At 45.1% G+C, this 14,485-nt stretch overlaps 1 protein-coding gene across 1 annotated transcript in view; it reads right to left on the bottom strand.

The window, feature by feature from the left end:
* Positions 1–14,485, bottom strand: part of LOC148852384 (ion channel protein) — a 44,640-nt gene that overhangs the window by 18,305 nt on the left and 11,850 nt on the right. The gene's annotated exons all lie outside the window — the stretch shown is intronic.

Below are 14,485 nucleotides of genomic sequence, written 5' to 3'. Positions count from 1 at the left end.
ATCTTTGAAAACTTCATGATCTGAAAATCTGAGGCAATAGAATGGAAAAGGTGAAAAAATGAAAAAAAAAAATTTACAGCAAACAAGTCCTCCTTGGGAAACGGATGCAACATACAATTGCACATGGTGGTGAAATCTGTCCAGTCTCACTTTTAAATCAAAATACAGGATAATGCAGATAGGTTGGTAAGAGAAAAAAAAAAGTTCTTCAAAACAGGACTAGATTGACAATTGAAATTTGAAAATAAAATAAAAATAAAAATGATACAAATAAGGTTAATTAGAAAGTGGTAATGTTGAGGGCCCGAGAATAGGATCTCGTCACGGGTCGGTCCACGGGGAAAACCTCCTGTTTTCCCTTGTTCCTTCCTGCTCTTGATGAACCTATCTTGGCGCCTTTGGTGATTTGTTCAAGAGATCACCAACTCTCTAACTCACTTCTTCAACTGAATATTCGATATCTCATTCAATAATGGGGTCTCCTTAAATAGGAGATAACAAGAGTCCTAATCAAAGGGAGTTTCCTTGTTGGATAGGGAGACTTCCAGTTCTATCTTGCTAAGGATAAGATAAGCTAATCCCAATCTGATAAGCTACTAACAAGATAAGATAAGAGATAAGAACAATAAGATAAGAACAAGCAAAATGAGCTAATCTAATCTAGATAAGGCTGCTGTTGCCGAACTGGGTAGGATGAGCATCACTAAATCATTGCTGCTGCTGGCGGTGGGTCAGGTGCCTGTTGCTGCCGGCGGCAATGGTACGTCTTCCCGAGGAAGGCGTCCATAACATTACTCCCCTCCTGGACTACGAGCTTGTCCTCAAGCTCGAACTCTGGATATGTGGCTTGGAACTCTGCCAATGGGATCCATGTGGCTTCTGTTGATGGTAAATTACACCATTCCACCAAGACTTCAAGGATTCAACGATTGAAACGAGAGCGGGTGACAGCTTTAGGTTGGGGGACCAGCTTGCCATCTTTCAAGGGTGGCAGGGAGGGAACTTGGTCCGGGGAACACCTGTAAATGGCTTCAACAAGGAGATGTGGAAGACATTATGAATCCGGCTGGTCTCAAGCAATTCCAGCTGGTAGGCCACACTGCCAATCCGTCGTAGAACCTTGTAGGGCCCATAGAACTTAGGGGCCAGCTTCGGGGCTGCCTTGTGGCGCAAGAAGCATTGCCGGTAGGGCTGGAGTTTCAACCAAACAAATTGTCCTAGATCGAATGACAGTTCCTGGTGGTGCTTGTCGTAGTGGAGCTTCATGCGGAGCTGGGCCTGCTGTAAGCGAAGGCGGACGTCGGCTAGGAGGGCATCGCGTTCTTGTAAGGAGTGATCAATTGCTTCCAAACGAGTAGAACCCGGCTCGTAGGACAGCAAGCGGGGAGGATCCCTGCCAGAAATGACACGAAAGAGAGTCATGCCGAGGGAAGAATGGTAGGCTGTGTTGTAGCAGTACTCGGCCCAAGGGAGACAATCCACCCACCGTTGTGGTTGATCGCCTACGAAACAGCAGAGATACATCTCGATTGTGCGGTTAACCACTTCCGTCTGACCGTCGGTTTGTGGCCGGTAAGCTGATGAGTAGGCTAGGGTGGTGCCTTGTAGCGGAATAACTCTTTCCAGAAGGCACTAGTGAAAACCGGGTCTCTATCGCTGACTATGGATTCTGGTAACCAATGTAAGCGAAAGACATGTGTAAAGAAGGCGAGGGCAACCAAAGAGGCACTGTACGAGTGTGATAGAGGAATGAAGTGGGCGTATTTAGAGAAGCGGTCGACTACCACGAAGAGAACTAATTTGCCACCTACCTTGGGTAGTCCCTCAATGAAGTCCATGGAGATGTCGGCCCAGATCTGTGTCGGGATGGAAAGGGACTGAAGAAGGCCTGCCAGGTGTAGATTTTCCCATTTGTGTTGTTGGCATGTGGAGCAATTCTGGACAAAATCTCGAATAGGAGTCTTCATACCTCGCCAATGGAAATCAGTCCGGACGCGGTGTAGTGTTTTTTGAATGCCCTCGTGGGTGGAGGTATGGATGCTGGTGATGATGGTGGGGATCAACGGGCAGTCTGGTGGAAGATGGACTCGTCCCTTATACAGTACCAACCCGTCTTGAAGTGACCAATTGGGATCGACGGTGTCGGACTGGATCTTCTGTAGCAAGAGCAACCATTCCGAGGACTGTGGTGCTGCCTTCTTAATGTCGTCAAATAGAGAGATCCGAGGTTGGGAAATGCTACACAGAACCATCGCGTCTTCATCTCGCCTAGACAAGGCATCAACTGCGCGATTTGAGGACCCCGCCTTATATTCCACCCGAAAGTCAAACCCAAGCAGTTTGCTAACCCAATGCTGCTAAGGGGAAGTGGTGAGACGCTGCTCTAACAGGTATTTGAGGCTGTAATGATCAATTTTGATGACGAACGACCACCCCCACAAATATGGCCTCTAGTGCTGGACGGCTCGGGCTAGGCCAATTAGTTCGCGCTCATAAGCTAGAAGCTTCAGGTGCCAGTCGGCCAGTCTACGGCTGAAGAAAGCAATCGGGTGCCCTTGCTGCTATAGTACGGCCCCGATACCCACTTCGGAAGCATCGCACTCGACTGTAAATTCGAGGGCGAAATTAGGTAATTGCAAGACAGGGGTGGAAGACAGGGCATTTCTCAGTGTCAGGAAAGCTTCATCTGCTGCGTCGTCCCACCGGAAGGAATTCTTCTTCAACAGGTTGGTGAACGGGGCTGCCAACACTCCATAGTTCTATACAAATTTGCGGTAGTAACCCGTTAAACCGAGCAACCCGCGTAAGGCCTTAGCTGATTGAGGTTTGGGTTATTCTTTTATAGCCTGAATCTTGGAACTATCAACTGTCACACCCTGCCCATGGATGACGTGGCCGAGATAAAGAACCTGTCGCTCCCCAAAGGAGCACTTGGACCGTTTCAGGAATAATTTGTGTTGGCGTAGGAGCTCGAAAACGGTCCTCAGATGGTGGACATGCTCTACCCATGAATTGCTGTAAACGAGGATATCATCAAAGAAAACTAAAACAAATTTGCGCAGATGGGGCTGGAATACCTCGTTCATTAGTGACTGAAATGTAGATGGAGCGTTGGAGAGTCTGAATGGCATGACTAAAAATTCGAAGTGGCCATGGTGGGTGCGAAAAGCAGTCTTCTTCACGTCACCGGGATCCATGCGAACTTGGAAGTATCCGGACCTGAGGTCCAACTTAGAGAAATACTAGGCACCATGCAACTCGTCCAGCAGTTCGTCCACAACGGGAATAGGGAACTTATCTTTGATCGTCCGATCATTGAGTTCTCTATAGTCAACACAGAACCTCCACGTTCCATCTTGCTTCGCCACCAACAGAACTGGCGAAGAGAAGGGGGAGTGACTTTTGCATATGATTCCTTGGTTCAGCATCTCTGTACATTGTTTCTCTATCTCGTCCTTCTGTAAGTGAGGGTAGCGATAAGGCCGGACAACGACTGGTGCTGAACCCGCCACCAAAGGAATACGATGGTCGCAAGATCGGGGAGGGGGGAGGCCCTTGGGTTCCTAGAACAGATCTGAAAACTAGGCGAGAAGTTTTTCCATGGCTGTCTGTTTTGTCTGAAGTGCATGGACCTGTGGTGTCCTTTCTTTAACCCTGCAACTGTGCCATGAAACTTGCTTTCCATTTAGGTGGAAGGTCATGGTGAGTGCGCTGAAGTCCCACAAAATCGGGCCTAGGGTAATTAACCACTTGACCCCTAGAACAATATCGAACCCATCCAATGAAAGTACAAATAAATCAGCAAGAAACAGTTCAGAATTGACCTGTACCGGCACGTCCTTACAAATTCCTGGACTGTGAACTCTCTCACCATTTGCAACGGCTACCTGTAGTCGCGGTCGAAGCTCCATTGGCAGTTTCAACTGAAGGGCGGCATGTTCACTTATGAAGTTGTGTGTACTCCCTGAATCAACGAGAATGCGCACCGGTTGACCTGCTATTTGTGCCTGTAACTGCATGGTCTGAGAAGTTTTAATGCCAGTGATCGCATGGAGAGAGATCTCTGGCTCGAATATGACTGGTTCTTCTTCCTCCTCCTCTTGTTCATCGATGAGGAGGCAAAAAGCCTCTTGCATCTATGTCCTACCGAGTAGAGGTCATCACAATTGAAACATTGGCCTCTTGCTTGGCGTTTTGCCATTTCTGCCCTGGTCAGACGCTTAATGGGTGGAGCGGCCATGTTGCTACCTGTACTCGTCATTGGTCTAGAGGCGGTGGTGGTGGGAGATTTCAGTTCTCGGTTGGTAGCAGAAGAGGGAGTCGTTGCTGATCTTGAGGGTACCCATGAGTTTGGTGGCCAACCCACATTAAAAGTTCCGCGGCTGAACTGCAGCTTGCACTCGAACGCACGGGCTAAGTTTATGGTTGTGACCAAATTTGGGGAATTCTGCATCTCGACATCCACCCACAGGGGTTCTGATAGCCCTGCCGTGAACATATCCACTTGCTAGTCGGGTCGCACAGAGGATGCCCTCGCGAGGAGGGTTTGGAACTGTCGTTGATATTCAGCCACTGTGCCGGTCTGTTTAAGGTTAATCAGCTCACCCAGTGGGTTGCTGGTCAGTGAGGGTCCGAACCTAAGAAGGCAATAGGACTTAAACTGGGGCCAACTGAGCCTGGGTCCTTCTTGCTCTAACCAATAAAACCAAAGTTGTGCTTCCTCTGTTAAGTGAAAGGCGGCTAGACTTACCTTATCCCGGTCATCTGTCCATTGGTTCCGAAAAAATTGCTCGCAGCGATACAGCCAGCCTAAGGGGTCTCCGTTGCCGTTGTACGACGGGAATTCCAGCCTGCTGTACTTGGGGACGGCTGCGGTTCTTTGGCTAACGGACTGCTGCTCGCCGGAAGACTCTGGCAGATCTGGTCGGCGGCCATTGGCGGCTGTCCCTCCTTCAGAGTTCCCTTCCTTGCTAGAAAGGAATAGCTCCATCAGGCGTAGCAGCTCCCTCACTTCGTCTTTGATCTCACGGACTTCGGAGCTGGTCTCCACGAGTTGGTGCTCGAGGTCGTGGACCCTGGATGGTAGCTGCTCCAGATCACCCATGACGCCTTGCTCTGATACCAAGTTGTTAAGGGCCCGGGAATAGGATCTTGTCACGGGTCGGTCCACGGGGAAAACCTCTTATTTTCCCTTGTTCCTTCCTGCTCTTGATGAACCTATCTTGGTGCCTCTGGTGATTTGTTCAAGAGATCACCAACTCTCCTAACTCACTTCTTCAACTGAATATTCGATATCTCATTCAATAATGGGGTCTCCTTAAATAGGAGATTACAAGAGTCCTAATCAAAGGGAGTCTCCTTGCTGGATAGGGAGACTTCCAGTTCTATCTTGCTAAGGATAAGATAAGCTAATCCCAATCTGATAAGCTACTAACAAGATAAGATAAGAGATAAGAACAATAAGATAAGAACAAGCAAAATGAGCTAATCTAATCTAGATAAGGCTGTTGTTGCCGAACTGGGTAGGATGAGCATCACTGAATCACTACTGCTACTGGCGGTGGGTCAGGTGTCTGTTGCTTCCGGCGGCGATGGTACGTCTTCCCGAGGAAGGCGTCCATAACAGGTAAGTAGAATAAAAGAGCAGGGAGGCTTAGGGGTTGGGAGATTAAAAGATAAGAATAGGACATTACTAGGCAAATGGGTTTGGAAGTGGGACATTGTAGCATTTAGTAATAAGAAGCAAATATCAGTCAGACTCTAATAGGTGGGGTCCAGGAAATACCACAAGTAGTACCCTTAGATATCCATCAACTATGATTTAGTCTCTAGATAGATCTAAGGTGAAATGCTGGAAGGACCATTGGTGGGGAGACTTTCCTCTTAGCCTCTTACCCTAGAATTTATAACCCCTTCATAATTAAATATAAATACATAAATGAAGGGGGAATCACATAGGACCTAGTTTTAAGAAGGGAGCTTAGGGAATCAGAAACACCTGCTGTCATAGACCATTTCTTTTATCAATAACAGAAAATTTTATTAAAAAACAGAAATATAACTTACAAAGGAAACAAAGGGGAGAGATAAAAACTCTTAACCCTCACCAAGAAAGCCGACAAAACAGTAAAAGCACTGCCCAAAACAAATGTTCCCCCATCCCACCCCTTGTTTAGCCAGAGTATCTGCAAAGGAATTTGCAGGTCTTTTCACCCAATGAAACTGAATCTCTATTCCCCAAGTTACCCAGTCAAACTCTCTTTTTTCATTAGCAAATTTCCAGAGTTCACTATTCTCCTTTTGCAGCCATCCCATCACCAGTTTCAAATCTCCTTCTACAATTACCTTTTGAATATTCAACTCCTCGGACTCCTTTACCCCTTCTAACACCGCCATGACCTCGGCTCTAAGAGAGTCAGCAACCCCAATAGGACCAGAATACATCGCAACTACTTTTCCCTCTTCATCTCAAAGGTTCCTCCTACACCTGAGGGCCCCAAATTGCCCTCACTACTACCATCAAAGTTCAGTTTTATGAAGCAGGTGCAGACCAAACAGGACTGGCTATCATCCTGACTGGTGCTGAAAGTGCAACTTCTTTCCAATTAGTGAGCATCAGGCCTGTATATATATGATCAAACAGATCCAGTGATTTTTCCCACTGGAGCACTCTAACGTTCACTGCTTCAATGATGGCTTCCTTACTTCTTTCCTTTTCAGAGAAGATACTTGCATTCCTTTCTTTCCAAACTGTCCAACAAATGGAAGCCCTACCACATCTCCAAAGAACTTTGCCCCTCTTCTTAGGCCATCTGAAAAAAGAAGCAAACAAGTCGCATATGCTTGGTGGAGTCCGGCTGCAGCCAACCAAGGAGAGAAACAAAACCCAAATATCCAACACAAAAGGGCAAGAGATTAATAAGTGGTAGCAGCTCTCACCATTGGCTTTACACAGAATGCACCAGTTTGGGGATAAACACCATGAGGGTCCTTTCTTTTGGAGCATATCACAAGTATTGCATCTTTCTAGAACAGCTTCCCAACAAAAGGTGCCAACCCTAGGAGGAATCAGCTCACCCAAGACATCTAAGACAGTAAAAGATTCTCCAAGACCGTTGGAAGACTGAATGAGAGCTCTAAAAAAGGAAGCACAGGAACAAACACCAGAGGAATTCATAGTCCACATCTTCTTTCAAGGAATTCAAAACCACCCCATTCAAAAGCTCTAGTAAAGCCAATAAGTCATTGACTTCCGAATCCCGAAAACCCCTTCTAAGGCCTAGATTTCAATCAGACCCATAACTAGATTCAGAAGGAACCAGAAAAGTAGGCACCAGCTCTTGTCTGAAAAAGGATAAGGAATACATAGAAGGAAATTGTTCTTTCAAAGGCACATCCCCCACCCAAATATAATCCCAGAATTTCAGTTGAAAACCTATAACAGAGGTCATACCTGATAAAATGCAAGAAAGAGGGAAGAATGGTGTTAATAGACCTCCAAGAAGGTATGCCTTGATCTGTAGTGAGAATTGGCTGAATGGGCCTTAGTTTCTTTATTTTTCCTTAGGTTACGTTTATGACCTTGTGTTAGTAGGTAGGCCTTAGTTATGGGCCTATTTTTTCTTTTTTATTGTTTTTATTATTGTCTTTAGTGATGGATGCCTTACTAAGGGCACTCGTGTAATTGTTTTTATTTTTACAACAAAAGAATAAAAGAAATCATTAGGGGCTGAAGATAGGTTTTGAACTCTCACTCTTCTTCTTCCCCTTCTTCCATCTTCTTCCTCCCTTACTTTTCTCTCTCCCATCTTCTTCAATCTTCTTCAATCTTCTTCTTCTCTTCTGTTTTTCTTTTCTTTATTTCAGATTATTACATGTGTGTTTCACAAGGTATCAAAGAGGGTTCTCACCTTCAACATCTTTCTCCTTTCTTAGCCCATATGCAGTGTGTATGGAGAATTGATCGGCTGATCAATTAGCAACTCATGTAGCCCCATTAGGAGGGTTTTTGGAGAGGTTTTGTGGAGACTTTCATCCTTAGTTGAAGCCCAAGACAGGTTCTTGGAGTTTTTTCCCAAAAACCCTAGATAACTGGAGAAATCTTGTTACAGGTACTAGAGACACTTTGAAGCTGGCGCTTGGGGATCAAAAGGGAGCTCTTTGATTTCTATTAAGGGTGGTTTATGTTGGACAAAGTTCTGAAACCTCTAGTAGGAGCAGTTGAACTTTCTCTCCTTCTCCCATCCTGTCGGGTCCTATGAAACCCTAGTTTTGGGTGATTGAAGAGTAGTCCTTACACACACACACACACACACAAATTTGTTGACTTTCCCCATTCAGATCTGGCCGGTTTGTCTTCTCACTATCATGGTGGAGTAAATCTATTAGAACAATATGGAGGCAATTTCTCTTGCTCCTCTTTCTTCAGACATCTTGCATCTGCTAGCTCCCAAGGGGTGGTTCTCCCGGTGAAAGAAATATGGAGCAAGACTATCCTGCCAAAAATTCAAGCTTTCTATTGAACTCTTTTCCTTTGTAAGGTGGGATCTTCCCCAAGAGGTGATGGACATTTCCGATCCTAACTTCTTAAGGCAACAAAAGGAGGGAGAATAATGTGGAGAGCTACTAAGGCAACTGTTGCTTGGGAGTGTGGGAGGAAAGAATTAACAGAATTTTTGCTGGAAAAAAGTAGAACTTTGGAAGAGATAATTGACAACATAAAAGTGAGGGTTACTTTGTTTAAACAAGTGACAAACTCGCGGAGGCTTTTGCACCTAATCATCGCAGAGCACAGGGAAGGAGAAAAATGGCGGAGGCTTTTGCACCGGCAAGGAGCTGGAGAAGATCTATCAAGGTGGAGAGTAAAGAACTGATACTGGAAGAAATGTTTCATCAGAAGGAGTTGACGGTGAAGATTAGAGAAAGATCAAGAAGGATGGTGTTTCTGGTCGGAGAAGCTCTGGTGTGGTTTCAAAGCTTTCTCGATGGTGCAGTCAATGTTAGTTGGTCTGTGGAGTGGAACGATACTTTCAGAACTTCAAGGAAAGAGTATGCTGCAGAACAAAGGAGAAATTCCAAAGGGTGGTTTGTGATGTTAGAAGAAAGATTTGAAGAAAAGAAAAAACAAATAATCATCATACCAGAAGGAAAAAGGCTGGAGGGTTGGATAAAGGTAGCAAACGAGATTCACCAGTTTGTGGTAAGAATTTGGACCAAGGCTGCGAAGGAACAATCTAAGAAGCCTGTAGCGAAGGAAAATACTCTGGGAAGGAAAGAGGACTTGAAAGTCTGAAGGAAAATATTGGAGAAAGCGGGGACTGAAGAAAAGGAAGAAAATAATGGAGCTACGTCAGTTGTTCGCTCTGCGCCTATACCAAAGATTTTGGTCTAAGGGGAAAAAGGTGACTGGGAGTGAAAGCTAATTTTATCAGCGAAGAATGTAGTGAAGGATTGGAAGCTGATCTTGGAGGAGGTGACAGAAAAACTAGGCCTGGAACGGACGGCTATTCTAATCCCTTTTTCTGATAAGAAGGCAGTGCTAGATGCGGGAAATGCACAGTTGGAGTCTACGACTGTAGAAACGAAAGAAGGGCTGATATTGGTCGAAAGCTGGTGGCCCTCCTGCAACTCAGTGGATCTTGTAGACAGTTGCTTTCAAGTGAAACTGCTTGGACTGTCATTCAATCTGTGACAGAAATCCTTCCTCGAAAAGGTGGCGATCGCCATGGGAAGGGTGCTTGTCTCCTTCAAAAAATTGGATCTCAGAGCTGCTCGATTATGAGTAGTGGGTGTCAAGCCGGAAAGAGTTCCACGGTCGATTGAAATCTTTGCTGAAAGAGTTCCGTGGAACCATTTCCGACGCTACCCATACTTTGGCTGGGTGGGTGACATGTGGGGGCATTAGGGAAAGAGAACGAGGACATGTAAGCAAACAGGTGGAGGGTGTGGTAAAGAAGAGTGAGTCATACTTAAAGAAGAGGGCGAGCTTTTTCTCAGAAAGAGAGTTTTGTTCAAATAACCCTTGTAGCAAGGCGGGGTTTTACTCCTATAAGGAAGTCCTAAAGTCGGGAGGAAAGTTGTGGGGTGTGCGAGGCCCACCTGAGAAGGAGAAGAGACATGTATGTTCCCAAGAACACGCGGACGAGAGGAAGGAGTCGATGGACCAAACCAGGGCTTGGTCCGATCAACCGGGTCATAGAGTTAGTAATCACGTGAGGTTGAGGGGTGAGTCGTTGAGAGACCAAAGTGGTGGTCTATCTTCGTCCCCAACCACTGGAAGGGCCATCACAGACATGAAAGGGTCGAACTGAATTGGATGCCCAGATCTAATGGCTCGGTGGGGCATCCAAACCCAAGATTTTCTAGGCAGGGGCGAAAAGAAGACAGTGACATGGATTGGTGCGGTTCAGAAGAAAAAGAGTACTTTTCAAGCTTCGACGAGTCAAACAGCATAGGAAGTGTGGTTGAACAGCAGGCTGATGCAGTGCTGGAAATGGAGGACTGTGTTCTGCATCATTTCTTCAATCTCCAGTTAGATGAGCGACGATCTCAGCGCAAGCTAGATAGCAAAATCTTAGCAGCATAGGTCTGTTCTGGCCAGGAGGACGACACGAACTCAGAAAGGGGGAGAGCCGACCAAAACCAGCGGCAATCACAGGGGTTGGACATTACGAACGGGGAGAAAAGCCAAAGGTTGAACGCAGAGACACCAACAAGGGTCGAGGCACCATCAACAGCTCAAACTGTCAACACTGCACCTGTAGAAACCCAACTTGGAACACCTACTGCGGAGGGTTTGAGGGTGATTGATAAGGATCTGCCTTCGAACCTCTCTTTCATCAACAACCCAAATCTTCAAGGTACTGTTGTGAATTCTATTTTGGCGACTAATGGTTTCTCTAGTGCCTGTGCAGGAGTTTCCGATTCCCATCAACTTCTGAATAAGCCTTTGAATACCGTGATTGCTAATGAGAGAGGAGCTAGCAGCAAAGGGGAGGGAGATTTAGAGGGACAAAAGGAAAAGGAAGGAGAGAAAGGAAAGATGATAACAAAGAAAGTGATAGAAAGGAGAAAAGAAGTAGGGAAAGAAGAAGGACAGCTAGAAAAGCAGGTGAATTCAGAGGTCTCTGAGTCAGATGAGGATCTTTCTCTAAGGGAATGGGCAGAGAGATTAGGTCTAAGAGTCTCAAACTTACCTGTAGAAAAAAAGCAAAAGAAGGAAGAGGAGGTTAGTGAGCTCAAAGGAAAGAGAAAGAAGAGGCAGGTGGAAGGACAAGGAGATGGGAGAGAAAAGCTTTAGTAGAAAAGGTAGGAAATAGAAAGGATAAGCTAGAGGGGGGAAAAGAAGCTGATTTGAAGATGAAGGTTATGAGTTGGAATGTTAGGGGTTTGGGTAGTGCAAATAAAAGAAGAATAATTAAGGAAGTGATTAAAAGAGAAAAGCCGGAGGTGGTTTTGTTACAAGGGTCAAAAGTGCAAGGTTTTGATAAGAGATGGGTGAGAAGTATATGGGGGGGCAGGGGTATAGGATGGGCTCAGGCTCCATCTTAGGGTGCTTCTGGAGGAATAATCACACTGTGGAGTGAGGAGTCGGTGGGGTGCTTAGAGGAGTTGATAGGTAGATTTTCGGTGTCGATAAAATTGAGGAATGTAAGTGATAATTTCACTTGGGTGATGTCAAATGTTTACGGGCCGAATTCTTATAGGGACATAAATGAATTGTGGGAGGAATTGGCGGCTATTAGAGGATTGTGGCAAGGGCCTTGGTGTGTGGGAGGTGACTTCAATGTGATTAGACACACAGATGAATCAAATAACCCAAGACAAAAGATGACCACCAGCATGAGGAGATTTAACAGATTTATAGAAGATTTAGAACTGAAAGAGGTCATGACAGGACATAACAGATTTATTTGGACCAATTGTCAGGAAAGCCCTACTCTATCCAAATTAGATAGATTTCTAGTGACACAAGAGTGGGAGGATCATTGGGGGAATTTGACAGGTAGAGTATTACCTAGGCTAATGTCGGATCACTGGCCAATTTGTCTTACTCAAGAAGGGAATGGGGGTGGACCAAAGCCTTTTCGGTTTGAAAATATGTGGCTCACAATCCCGGGCTTTATGCAAAAGGTGAGAAGCTGGTGGGAGGAGGACACCTTGGTGGCTAGATGGGAAGGGATTAGATTCCATAGAAAGCTTAAGAATTTGAAAGGAAAGCTAAAGGAGTGGAATTTCAATCAGTTTGGGAGGATCGAAGAAAGAAAGTCTACCTTGGTTAGTCGGATTGAAGAGATTGATAGAAAAGAGGAAGAAGGACAAATGGGCCTGGTCGAGAAGGAGGAGAGGACAAATTTGAAAAAAGAGTTAGAAGTTACACCGTTGAGAGAGGAGATATCATGGAAACAAAAGTCAAGAGAAAGGTGGATAAAGGAAGGTGATGGAAAACTAGATACTTTCATGCAATCACAAATGGTAGGAGAAAGAAAAATTGCATCTCTATGTTGGAATTGGAAAATGGAATTATCATCACACAACAGAATGACATCGCAAAGGCTTTTGTGGATCACTTCAAACAAATTTATAGAAGGCCAGTAGAGAATAGACGGATCTTAGAGGGTTTGACATGGCTTGTTTTAGATAGCACCTTGAGTAGAGAATTAGAAAGTGGTTTTAAGGTGGAAGAAGTGAAAGCAGCTATTTTCTCTATGGATAGGTCCAAGGCTCCGGATCCAAATGGATTTACCATGGCTTTTTACCAAGATTGTTGGGAGTGGCTTAAGGAAGATTTAATGAAGGTTTTTGAGGAATTCTATCACAGAGGGATGATAAGTAGAGGGGTTAATGCCACTTTTATTGCGTTGACTCCTAAGAAATCAGGAGCATGTCACCACAAGGACTTTAGACCAATCAGCTTAGCAAAAAGTCAATACAAAATCATAGCCAAGGTTCTCTCTAACCGCCTAAAGAAGGTACTTCCATCAATCATATCACAGTATCAAGGAGCTTTTATCAAAGAAAGACAGATTTCAGATCAGTTGCTCATTGCAAACGAGTGTGTAGAGGATTTTAGGAAGAATGGGAGGAAAGGTATTGTGTGCAAGTTGGATCTGGACAAAACCTACGATTTTATGGACTGGGGTTTCTTAATTGAAGCTTTGAGCAATTGTGGTTTTGGTGCAAGATGGTGCAAGTGGATGGATTAGAGGTTGCCTAAAATCTTGTCATTTTTTAGTCTTGGTGAATGGGTCGGTTATAGATTTCTTTGGTGCTATGAGAGGCCTGAAATAGGGGGATCCTCTTTCACCGTTTCTATTTACTATTGTTGCAGAGGTGTTCAACAGATTGATCATAAAAGCAGATGAAATGGGTGTCTTAAGAGGGTGGAGAGTGGGGAGAGACAGGGTAATGGTAACCCATCTTCAATTTGCAGACGACATCATTATTTTTTGTGAGGGGGAAGGTGAGGAGGAGGCTAGGAATCTGAGGAGGTTATTGAGCTTGTTTGAGATGTAAACAAATCTGAAGGTTAATTTCAATAAAAGTGTAGTAGCTGGGGTAAATATGGGGCAGGAGGAGTTGGAGCAGTGGGCAAGGGAACTCAGATGTGTGTCCAGTGATTGGCCTATGAAGTACTTAGGACTCCCTTTAGGTGCAAACCCTAGGCCTGTGACCTTCTGGAGCCCGGTAGTGGATAGATTTGAGAAGAAGTTAGCGGCTTGGAAGAGGAACTATATTTCTTTGGGAGGTAGGATAACCTTAACCAAATCCACCTTAGCTAACATTCTGGTCTATTACCTATCGGTGTTTAGTGTACCCCATGTGATTGTTAAGAAGTTGGAGAAAATTATGCGGGTTTTCTTGTGGGAATCGGGAGAAACAAAGAAGGATCACCTAATCAGATGGGAAATAGTTTGTAGATGGAAGGAGGATGGAGGGCTGGGGTTAGGAAGGCTGAAAGAAAAGAGCCAGTCTCTTTTGGAGAAGTGGTTGTGGAGATTTCCGAGAGAATCAGACAGGTTATGGCATAAAGTGATCGCTAGTATTCATGGGCTCTCTGTGAATGGGTGGGATGCTGAAACTTCTAGCAGGGCCTCTTGCTTTTCACCCTGGAGAGCAATTCAGAAATGCCTTCCATCCTTTCTCAATCACATCAGATTCGATTTTAATTCAAGCAACAAGATCAAGTTCTGGGAGGATCTTTGGGTGGGTGAAGTCCCTTTAAAGGTTTCTTTCCCTTCTTTGTTCACCCTTTCTGCCGTCCAGGGTAAGCCAATTTCTGAGTTTCTGCTCCCCTCTCCCTCGGCTAATAGGCTTGGGTGGAATCTAGGTTTTCGTAGAAATGTGAGGGACACTGAGTTAAGCCTTCTTTCAAATCTTCTACACATTCTTGAAGGGGTTTTCCAAGACCTAAGTAAACAAGATGATAGAATTTGGACTCTACATCCTTCTGGGGTTTTCAGTTGTGCTTCTTTTTTCAAATTGT

The sequence above is a fragment of the Nelumbo lutea genome, chromosome 5 (genome assembly GCF_056320005.1).
Source record: "Nelumbo lutea isolate HS-2025 chromosome 5, American lotus-T2T, whole genome shotgun sequence".
Taxonomy (NCBI): domain Eukaryota; kingdom Viridiplantae; phylum Streptophyta; class Magnoliopsida; order Proteales; family Nelumbonaceae; genus Nelumbo; species Nelumbo lutea.
The sequence above is the reverse complement of the archived record's forward strand: the minus strand, read 5'-3'. Positions and strand labels throughout refer to the sequence as shown.